Source organism: Lutra lutra, chromosome 4, assembly GCF_902655055.1.
Source record: "Lutra lutra chromosome 4, mLutLut1.2, whole genome shotgun sequence".
Lineage (NCBI taxonomy): Eukaryota > Metazoa > Chordata > Mammalia > Carnivora > Mustelidae > Lutra > Lutra lutra.
This window is the reverse complement of record NC_062281.1, coordinates 124,387,468-124,399,254: the sequence shown is the minus strand read 5'-3', so window position 1 is coordinate 124,399,254 and position 11,787 is coordinate 124,387,468. Positions and strand designations below refer to the sequence as shown.

The window sequence follows — 11,787 nt, the reverse complement described above, 5'->3', positions numbered from 1 at the left end:
CTACATATGTATAAAGACTATCATTTAAATCCAGAAGTTTAATCATCATACAGGCATTTATTAATGATTTTTTAAAAATATTTTATTTATCTATTTGACAGACAGAGATCACAAGTAGGCAGAGAGACAGGCAGATAGAGAAGAGGAAGCAGGCTCCCTGCTGAGCAGAGAACCCCCCCCCCCAATTATGGGGCTCAATCTCAGGACCCTGGGACCATGACCTGAGCCAAAGGCAGAGGTTTTAACCCACTGAGCCACCCAGGTGCCCCTATTAATGATTCTTAAAGAAGAGGTGCTTGCATCAATAAATGAAAGTATGTTTAATTCATTTTAAGGCGCTTTGCCAATTAAAAAAGGACATGTAATTGCATGTGAAAAGTGCCAGATGCCCAACTAGGTCCAACTATCTAAATATAAAAGGCACAGTTTGCTATTTGTATCAACATTACCAGGAAAATGGATTCTCTTCTCTAAATTTGCAAGGATTACGCATTTCAGGAAGAGATTGCATTGCAGAAAGAAACAGTAGGATGATGACGTCTCCTTAGGCATAGAAATGTATGTTATGTCCATGAAATTACAAGTCAGTGATGCTTAAAGCCACAGTGGTGGGAGATGAGGTAGGAAATGTAGGTTCAAGCCAGATGTGAAGTAGAAGTGACTAAGAAATAAATGTTTTTTGTGTGTGTACTTTGTGCTAAATGCTCTACCAATGCCCCATATGCATTATCTTATGTAATACAATTCAGTTCATTCAACAAATGTTCCTCAGCTGCCTATTATATTCCAGGCCCCTGCTAGGTCCTGAGTACAAAAAAAAAAAAAAAAAAAAGAGTAAGAGTTGGCTTTTTTCCTCTAGGTAATAAAGAACATCTGAGAATATCTGATTTTTTTTTTTTTTAATTAAGAGACAGGTATAATCAGAGCTATGCTTCAGAAGAGGTACTTTGAGGACCATGTAAAGAACTGAATAAAGGTTGGAGATATGTGACAGATTAAAAGGGAAGGAGAAGAAAAGGAAAAAAGGAGCCAAATAAACTTAGCAGTATGACAGTCCCCATAGAGACTGATCACAAACTGCAGGGCCTCCCAGAAGTATTCCTGCAAAAGACGTTTCAAGATCTCAGTTCATTAGCATAATGAGTTCAAGATGTGGGTGGCTCTCTGATTGAAAATAAACTATTTTCAATAGGAGATTTTTCTACATAGGCCCCAAATTTTTTTTTTTTTTTTTTTGAAGATCCAATTGGCTTTATTAAGCAATTCATGATTTGGGCAGCATCCCCTCTAGTGAACAGAAAGGGAGTTCTGTGGAGTATACAACATGGAAAGCTTTTACAGGAAAAAGGGTGGGGGTAAGAAGTTGTTAGCAAAAAAAAAAGGTCACCTTCCCTTAAGGGGGAAGGCCAGAAGGTCTTATTACGTGGACTACCTCATCTTTTTTTTTTTTTTTTTAATTACCTCATCTTTCTGTGGAGAAGAATGAGGGTCCATGTGACAGATTACTTCATTGATGCTGACCAGAAAATTCCTGACTGACTGGTTAAGACTACAGTTCCAGGTTGAGGTTGAAAATGCAGTTACATAGGCCCCAAATTTATTTCTATGTAGATCTTCCTTATTTCAAAATAGGATTTCAGGTACCTTAGAGATACATTCAATAAACACAATAAAAAATTAAGAAAAATTAAAAATGAAGTGAAATAAGTATATACTAAAAATAAAAGGAAGGTTCAGTACATCCAATGCCTAATATAATGTTCTGTACAATTGCTACAGCCTAGTTGCACATTTCTTTTTTTTTTTTAATTTTTTTATTTTTTCAGCATAACAGTATTCATTATTTTTGCACCACACCCAGTGCTCCATGCAATCCGTGCCCTCTACAATACCCACCACCTGGTGCCCCCAACCTCCCACCCCCCACCCCTTCAAAATTCTCAGATCGTTTTTCAGAGTCCATAGTCTCTCATGGTTCACCTCCCCTTCCAATTTCCCTCAACTCCCTTCTCCTCTCCATCTCCCCTTGTCCTCCATGCTATTTGTTACGCTCCACAAATAAGTGAAACCATATGATAATTGACTCTCTCTGCTTGACTTATTTCACTCAGCATCATCTCTTCCAGTCCCGTCCATGTTGCTACTAAACTTGGGTATTCATGCTTTTTTTTTTTTTTTTTTTTTTTTTTTTTACAGCTTTATAAACATATATTTTTATCCCCAGGGGTATAGGTCTGTGAATCGCCAGGTTTACACACTTCACAGCACTCACCATAGCACATACCCTCCCCAATATCCATAACCCCACCCCCCGTCTCCCAACCCCCTCCCCCCATCAACCCTCAGTTTGTTTTGTGAGATTAAGAGTCACTTATGGTTTGTCTCCCTCCCAATCCCATCTTGTTTCATTTACTCTTCTCCTACCCCCTCAACCCCCCATGTTGCATCTCCTCTCCCTCATATCAGGGAGATCATATGATAGTTGTCTTTCTCCGATTGACTTATTTCGCTAAGCATGATACCCTCTAGTTCCATCCACGTCGTCGCAAATGGCAAGATTTCATTTCTTTTGATGGCTGCATAGTATTCCATTGTGTATATATACCACCTAGTTGCACATTTCATTTTGAGCTTCCAAGTAGGCAGAACAAAGGAAATATACAGAGTAACAAAATTAACAGAGTCTACAGTGAAAAACATATCAGAGGCTCAGGAGGAGCCAGGTGAAGTTTTACCCTAGATTCTTAATAAATCAGGGAACTGTGATATTAAGGGCTGCAGCCTCAGTGGAATCTATATCATAATCACAATAGCAAGTTTAACAGAGTGCAGATCATAGCATTCCTCTCTGTAATCCCAGGTCACTGTGATGATACAGTGGAGTGACATCCCAGCATTATTTAGGAAAGACAATTATACAGGAGGGAATCAAGCTCTTGAGTTTGCTCCAAAGATAAATTTTGGAGTAACGGATTGCCTGAGAACATTTTCTAAGTCAAACTTTCATTATATCAAGTTTGTTATAATAATTGAACAGCAGAGAGTTCTGAGGCCAGGAAAACTGATGTTCTAAAATTCAGCATTGCTTATTAAGGACACATCCAGGTACTCAGCCAACCAAATGGACAGAAGTTCAAATCAAAGTCTTCTTCTGAAAGTTACAAAACCAAACTGAGGCACACATATGACCAGAGGGCCACTCACTTGACCCATGTGGAAAAATGGACCTGACGTCTCCAACTCAGCCCCATAGAACTTGGCTGCTATGGGTTTCACTTGGAAAATGTCTAAATCACTCATTGAGATTTTAATGTCCCATTTGGGCAAACTCAGTGGAATGTACCATGGGATAAGGCCAGGAACTGCTCAGGATGTATAGTGATAGTTCAGAGAAAAGATAAATGTCAGCGTGTAAATAAGAAAGCAGAGAATGGCAAAGAAAAACATTTTTATTTCCTCTGGGATGTAGGGAAGCTTGTTGCAAAATGAATCTGGAGTCATATGTGGTAAAAAAAAAAAAAAAGACAAAAAAAACAAACAACAACAACAACAACAACAAAAACCCCAAAATTTTGCCTTATGCCATTACTACCCCACAACCACTTTAGTTTTGTTTTTTTTGTTTTTTTTTTTTTTTAGTTTCTCCTAAGCCACTTAAGTGAGTGGGTTAATCTGGTGAATATATCTAAGACATTAGTAACTTAGGACTTTCAAATAAAGGCCTGTGTCCTATGTAGGCTTTTTCATCTGAACCAGAGTTTTACTCTGCTTCCTCTGTGAATCTTCTCTCTGCCTTTATTACTTAACTGAACCTGAACCCTTATTGGAAGACTCCCTTTCCTCTAGAAGATACTACTCCTCCCAATACACAAGTACCAGGGCTGGGTGGGGAGCAGTATTCTCTAAGCTCCCCTTTGCAACTTCCAAACTAGTCCATTACTCCTATGGTCTCATGTTTGTTTTTTCATGGGTTTTTGGAGAAAGTCTTCATCCTAATCTATCACTGATCTATGTCATCATCCATCTGTTTTCTTCACTGTCATCTACCAATCTCACCTAAGACAGGCACCTGGGTAACAATGTTTCCCCCTTGCCTCCTAAAATCATACTGCCTAGTATCAGAATCTATATGAATGAATCCATCAATATCTTAGCCTCAAAATTCTTTGATCTTCACCCCATCTCCACTAAACTTTAGCAAACTATTGGACTGAATCATGCCTACACACACACACACACACACACACACACACTTTTTTTTTTTTTTAAGATTTATTTGAGAGAGACAGAGAAAGAGCACAAGCAGAGGGAGCTGCAGGCTCCCTGCCAAGCAAGGAGATGGATGCAGGACTCCATCCCAGGACTCCAGGATCATGACCTAAACTGAAGGCAGATGATTAACCAACTGAGCCACCCAGGTGTCCCATATATATATATATATTTTTTTTTTTAAGATTTTATCTATTTATTTCAGAGAGAGAGACAGCAAGAGAGGGAACACAAGATGGGGGAGGTATATGAGAGGGAGCAGCAGGCTTCCTGCTGAGCAGGGGGCCCAATGAGGGGCTCCATCCCAGGACCCCAGGGTCATGGCCTGAGCCGAAGGCAGATGCTTAATGATTGAGCCACCCAGGTGCCCCAAAAGTGCCTTTTTCTAAGTAAAAAAATGACAGAAAAAAATGAGAGAATATTGACAATTCCACCTGGTTTGATCTAATACATCTTTTTAAAAAAGATTTTTATTTATTTGAGAGAGAGAGAGAGAGTGCATGCACATGAGCTGGGGATCGGGGAAGAGAGGGAGAGTGAGAAGCAGGATCCCCACTTAGCAGGGAACAGGATGAGGACTTGATCTCCTAATACTTCTAAGGCCCAATCCAGAACTAATAATCGCATAGAACAACCTCACCTAAGAAATCTTAAAATCCAAAAACCTATTCTGACCACAACGTCTTAATCTCTGAGTTGTTCACTTCCTAACCCACTAAACTGGCTTTGCAATTTTATGATGACCTCTCGTTACTCAATAGCCTCTATTACCTAGCCCATTCTCTTTTTTTCTGTACACCCTGATATGGTGTGTCACTTCAAGTATCCCCTTGACAACCCTTTCCATTCCTTCATCTACTTCTACTTATCTTGTTACCATACCTGCCCTGAAAGTCCCTAGCTTTGCATTAAGCATATTGTCTGTGTGCTAGAGGCATTCATTTATCCATTCAACAAAAAAAGTTTTTAAGTATCTACAGTGTCCCAAGTACTGTGTTAGATGCCAAAGATACAATGAGTGAACAAATCAGGTAATGGTTTCTGGTCTCAAGGAGTTTACAGCCAGCTGGCAATAAACAAGCAAGCAGGCAAGTAACAATGCACAATATGTAGGTGCTATTTTGGGGGAAGCATCTATTTTAAGAACCTATAGTTTGGTAGCCAGTCCACATGTGATGTCTGCCAAAGGAAGTGATATTTAATGTCATAATGTCTGGCTAAAAACTAAGAGAAGGAAAAGAAACAAAATGATCCTAAACAAACTTCCATTTCTCCAAATATTACTACATCTTTCCAGTTGGTCAAAATCTACTGCCAGATGGAAGCTGGAGTGACTCTGGAATCAAGTTCTTTTCATTCACTCAATGATAATCCGGTGAGCAAGATCAGCAAAAGAATAAGAAAGAAAATATAAACACCATGTTTTTAAAATTATACTTTAGCTACCTGCATGTGAACCCAATGAATTCTACATGCTTCCAGATAATCCTACATGGTTTCAGACTTTTAAGGAAATATCAAAATCTTTCCAAAGAACGTGCTGTCTAACCATGTTCATTAAAACAGAAGACAAATCAGTGAGACAATGTTCAAGAAAGCTTACAGTAAAATTTCACCAAAATGGTCAAAGATGACAAACCTGATAAGAACTAAATAATGAGGGGCGCCTGGGTGGCTCAGTGGGTTAAAGCCTCTGCCTTCAGCTCAGGTCATGATTCCAGGGTCGCCCCACGTCGGGCTCTTTGCTCGGCGGGGAACCTGCTTCCTCCTCTCTCTCTGCCTGCCTCTCTGCCTACTTGTAATCTCTGTCAAATAAATAAATAAAATCTTAAAAAAAAAAAGAACTAAATAATGAGGGCAGGAAATTCATTGAATAAGAAGCCTAAGCAGTGCATAGTTATTGTAATTGAGAAAAATCTATTTAACCCAGTTCTGGGCACCCAATGTGAAAAGGGAAACATGTTAAATTGTTCTTCTTATCCTATTTAATTGTTAGTAGAGATAAATCTTTTCCTAAATGTCAGAAGTAACCCCAAATCCATTAGAAAAACAACAACAACAGCAACAAAACATATGTGATGAGCTGCAGAATGGATAGCACAATGCATACTGTAGAGGGCAGAGCAAGCTCATGCATGAGTCCAGCAGGAATAGAACTGTAGCTAAGCCTACTCATAGGGTTTAGCTGTGAGACCCAGAGCAATATTTCAAGAAACCAGACAACCAGTCTGCTTAGAGGAAGCCTTATTCAGTATCTGGGGGTTGGAAAGCAGAATACTACCATCACCATGACTATCCCACTGACTTGGGGGTGAGGAAGAGGTGTTGGTGGAGGGAGTTGTGAGCAGGATTTCAGGGCTTTGAGCACAAAAAGAGAAAGGTATTATATTATCACCATCATCATTTGCTCTGTTACCTGATACTGATAACAGCCATCATTTACTGATTTTACCAAGTGCTAGGCACTAAGTGCTTTCCATACTCACAACCTGGCCCTACCCTATTATTTGAGAGGCCTGGAGGCAAAAGTACAAACAAGGGACCCACCTAAAATATGTCTAAATATGCAAACATTATAAATCAGACTAACAAACTATTAAAAATGGTTTTTTTAACCTCCTATCTTCATAAATATACCTTCATTATGACTTGGAAAGCCAGATTCAAATTTAAACTTCTTGGACTCCTCTATGGGTCGCTTGGGTGGCTCAGTCAGTTAAGCGTTCAACTCCTGATGTCAGCTTAGGTCTTGATTGTATAATCATGAGTTCAAGCCACATATTGGGGTTTGAAAAAACAAAAATAAATAAAATAAAATCCTTGGGACCCCCCACCCTAATGTCATGCTGGAATATGGCAGGTCAGGAAGAGATGGGCCATGGAGCACCCTTTTTTTCCTACTCTTCCCACCTCCAGTCCTCACCCTGAGGGACCTCATGTTCATGGGTGTGGCCCCTTCAAGCCCATGTATAATATCAACAGCAGCCCTTTGCCCATTTCTCTAGCCTGGAAATGCACATACTTCTGACACAATCTGCTCTAGGGAGAACTGTCCCTGGTACCCAAATCAGTTCTGGGCCATATAGATCATGGAAGGAGGGTCATTAACTAATCATGGAATTTCCAGTTTCAGGCATGAGTGGTGTGTTCTAAAAGTGGGGAAGAGGGTCATCCACTTGAAGGGTACAATTCCTTAGCCCTCTGGACTCCTTACCCCATAGAAAAGGCCAGTTACATAATTATGGGAACCTATCGCAAAATGAAAATGCAGGACTCCTTGTTCAAGCAGCAGTAAATAATGTTATTAAAGCCACCAAAATGCAAAGCTTTTTCCTTGCTTTCATAGTCTTTCTCAGCTTGTCCTGGTGTTTTAGTTATTTAAAGTTGTTCTAAATAAAAATAAATTATAATCTTAAAGTGCTTATATGACTTTTCTATTCATCTTTATATGTACAATGGGAGTCCTAAATGCAAATATAAGAATACCTAGCTTGTATAAGAAACACACACAATCTGTATTTTGTAGCTTGTACATGCATGCATATTTCATTCTTGCCAGAATGGTGAAAACAGTGCACAAAACCAACTCAAGTTTTGGTTTTTGTTTTTTTTTTTTTAAATTTCACATCTTATTATATGTGCTCTACCTTTAACTTCCTTGTAAGAAGAAGGAACTATGGGTGGCCCTATTTTTCCCTTTCCTTCTATACCATCATTTTCAACATAAGTAGTTGGCTAACAAAGGGAAGTAAAAAAGTAAGAAAAAATACAAGACAATTTCTTTGTTGTTTGTACTTCTTAGATTATCATTGTCTTTTTTCTTGTTCAAAGAAAGTTCTGGGTTGAACTGAAAGCTCAGCCTCTAAGAGCTGTCAGGGAGACACCTACTTGATTGTAGATATAACATGTTCACCTGGTACTCACTTTGAGTCGCATTGAACTCCAGTGCATTGTGGGTCCACTCAAAATTCTGTTTATGGGATATCATGAATGCTTTATGCAAACCGGGTTGCGAGGAATGGTGCATGCTCATAGTGCATGTATTTCCTCTACTTAAATGCATGGCTTCATTTACAAGACACAAGCTCAAAGACAAAATTAATGAGAATTTCAAGACAATGACAACAAAGCATTAAACCAAGCACAGGACATTTCTGAGTAGAGGGCCATTTGTGACTACACAGATCAGGCCTGTGAAGCCAGACCTGGAGATACAATTATCAAAGAGCCAGAGCAGGGAACTCTAAAGGGAAGAAATGTCACATTAAAAGGCTATAGGGGGTTTAGTCAGTTGGGCACCTGACTCTTGATTTTGGCTCAGGTCGTGATCTCAGGATCGTGATATGGAGCTCTGTGTTGGGCTCTGTACTGGGCATGCTTAAGATTCTCTCTCTCCTTTTTCCTCTGCCTCTCTACTCCCACACTACTAATACTCTCTCTCTCTCAGAAAGAAAGAAAGAAAGAAAGAAAGAAAGAAAGAAAGAAAGAAAGAAAGAAAGAAAGAAAGGAAAAGTTAGTTATATAGATGGGTAACTAGGGCTTGGAGTTCAGTAAGCTGCCTGAAACAATTGGTAAATGACTTCAGTAGTATTTAAGCACAGTAGGTTGAAATCTGGACACCAACCTCTTTAATCAGTTTACCTTAGTCCCTCATGAAACAGACACTTAGTTGTGTGAACTGGATCAATACTGTACAAGCCTCATATTTTCAGACATTCTTTTCCCCATAGCCAAGAACTTCCAGGTTGATTCATTGGCAGACTGGCTCCAGCAACATAGTGGCAATGATACTACTGTTATGCATAAAGCATTAGCTTGATGAAGAGAGAGGAGGCAAGTGACTTTCCTTAGTAGTAATAATTAGAATACACAGAATAATAAGAATAACAAGAATACTTATTGTTATTTAGTAGTAATAATGAGAAGCGCAAATATTTACCATGTGCCAGGTATTGTTCTAAGAGCTTCTGCTCTGTTATCTCATTGTCTTCCCAGAAAGTTTATGAGGTTGGTAATATTATTATCTACATTTTACAAATGAGGACGCAGAGGCAGAGTGGTCCAACAAATTGAGTATGGTCACACAGATAGTGACAAAGTCAGCATTTTGAACGCAGGCAGTTCTGCTATTTTGAATCATCCTTCTCGTTTCATAGATCCATCTTTACATTAGTCAGGTCTGTTTGCAGACAGGTGGAACTAAACCAACTGACCCAGACAAGATGATCAGTAATGTTTCCAGAATAGTAGTACAAGGAACTATTTTATCTGACATAACTAAAATCTCATGTTAACCAGTTTTTCATGCTTTTTTTTTTCAGAAAATAATTTTTAAATGTTCCCCTTATAGACCTAATTTTTTAATCATGTAGCCAAGGCTCCATATGGAAACACATTTTATTTTTAATTCAACGTCCTGTGTCCCTTCCTTATCTACACTTACACTATATCCAGGAACCAGGAAATAGGAGGAAAACTCTGCAGGCTCATAGAACTATTACAAGAAACTGTTCTCAACACTGCTATTAACTTTAGAATTGAGTGTCAATCAAATTTGCTACCTTACCGTACAGGATTGATTGTTCCATTCAATTTCCACAACTGGGAATAAGGGTATGTTCTAGTCCTAATTTTCTATGTGCTGTGAGCAATCCCACTGACTGGTAACGCAACAACAAAATCCATACTACTAAATTAAAAATATATGGAACACTATTTTTACTTTTAAAACTAACAAGATATTTTTAAATGTTAATATTTATAAAATGCAATGAGGTATACACTCTCGGATACTATCTTGTGAATTATAAATTATACCAGGGCACTGTCTTTCTAGAAAGCAATTGGCAATGTCAACGGTCACAAATATCTTCACCTTCTAACACATCAGTTTATGTCCAGGTATCTGTCATGAGGAAATAACTAAAAGTGCCAATAAAGATATTTATAGCAGCATTATCTGAATGATACCCAAACTGAAAAACAATTTCAATGTCTAACAATAATAGTAAAGTATGATGTATTCAGGTGGTGAAATTGTATTCAATCATTTTAAATGGGATTTATAAAATATTTTGACATAAGAAGATGAATGTCAATTTAAATATATGTATATAACCACTCACTAGTTATGGAATATTGGGCATGTTACTTATTTCTCTGTACTATAGCTTCTTTATCTGTAATGGAGATAATAAGTCCTATCACAGGACTGGTGATAGAAGATTAATTGAACAAACGCAAATAGAGTGGTTAGAGCAGGACCTGGCACAGAGGAATCACTAAGGCAATATTAGTTACCTCATTACTTCCTTCGTCTTCATCCTTATTCCAAATACCACCAGCAATTTTCACAGAGCTAGAACAAATAATCCTGAAATTTGTATGGAACCACAAAAGACCCTGAATAGCCAAAGCAATCCTGAAAAAGAAAAGCAAAGCTGGAAGCATCATGATCCTAGACTTCAAGCTCTATTATAAAGCTGTAGCCATCAAGACAGTATGGTACTATCACAAAAACAGACACATAGATCAATGAAACAGAATCAAAAACCCAAAATAATCTTTTGTAGAATGCTTATAATATGTCCAGTTTTTAAATGTTTACAAAATTGAATGTATTGTATAGTCTTAATAGTTTAACAAAAAAGGGTATATGTATTTATAAAATAGAAGGTGATTAAAATTTCCTTCTTTAAACCTTATAATTTTTTTCCAATTTTTAATAATAAATATTACTTACAATCAGAGCAAAGATTTTAGACATAAAAAAAAATCTACATAGTACAGAAGCCAAAACATTGAGGAAAAAAAACCAGAAGAGTGATCTTAGAAATTCAAAATGACAACAAAGAATAAGCACTGGGAAGACAGAACAGAGCCAGAAATGAGAAAAATGGAGAATTTAAAACTCTGCCGTATAAGGACATCTCAGCAGTGCCTTCAGGGGCCACCATGCTATGTTAAAGATACCTGGGTCACCACACACCTCTACGAAGATAAGCAAACTTCCAAGACTATTGTCTTGGTCTCCAGAGGAGACTTCAAAGGTTGATTTAGAGAATGATGATCTCAAGTTTTCAGCTAAACAAATTCTAACATTAACTAGAAGATGCCACACAGAGGCAAGCACAAACACTCAGAGAAGATGTCAAGGAAATGAGTTTTCTCAACTCCTCTGCCCCATTACTGATTACCATATGAATTTATTTGATATTGCTTACTAAAATGAACTGAAAATGTCACTTCCCTCTGTAAAAATATGTGTGTGCCTCAATAAAATCTGTTCCTTTTGATAAAGACTTATCCTGGTGCCTACTGGAGCACATTCATAAAGACTCTTGCCATATGCACTCACTCAGGTCCAATTATATTACCTAAACTATCTTCAACACATCCTACTCAATGTATTCCCTTTTAGAAAGATAGGCATGAAAATAGTTAAAACTAAGTTTTCAAACTATATGAATTAGGCTTTAGTTATCTGGAAGTTTCAATGACATTATTCCTGATTGATTA

General features: G+C 38.0%; 1 long non-coding RNA gene across 1 annotated transcript; it reads right to left on the bottom strand.

The window, feature by feature from the left end:
* Positions 1-1,581: 1,581 nt before the first annotated feature.
* On the bottom strand, positions 1,582-2,850 carry LOC125099180 (uncharacterized). Its single transcript, XR_007127044.1, has 2 exons — positions 2,609-2,850; positions 1,582-1,780 (listed from the first exon to the last, which is right to left on the bottom strand). It is a non-coding gene; the product is annotated as an uncharacterized LOC125099180 (long non-coding RNA).
* Positions 2,851-11,787: the final 8,937 nt, after the last annotated feature.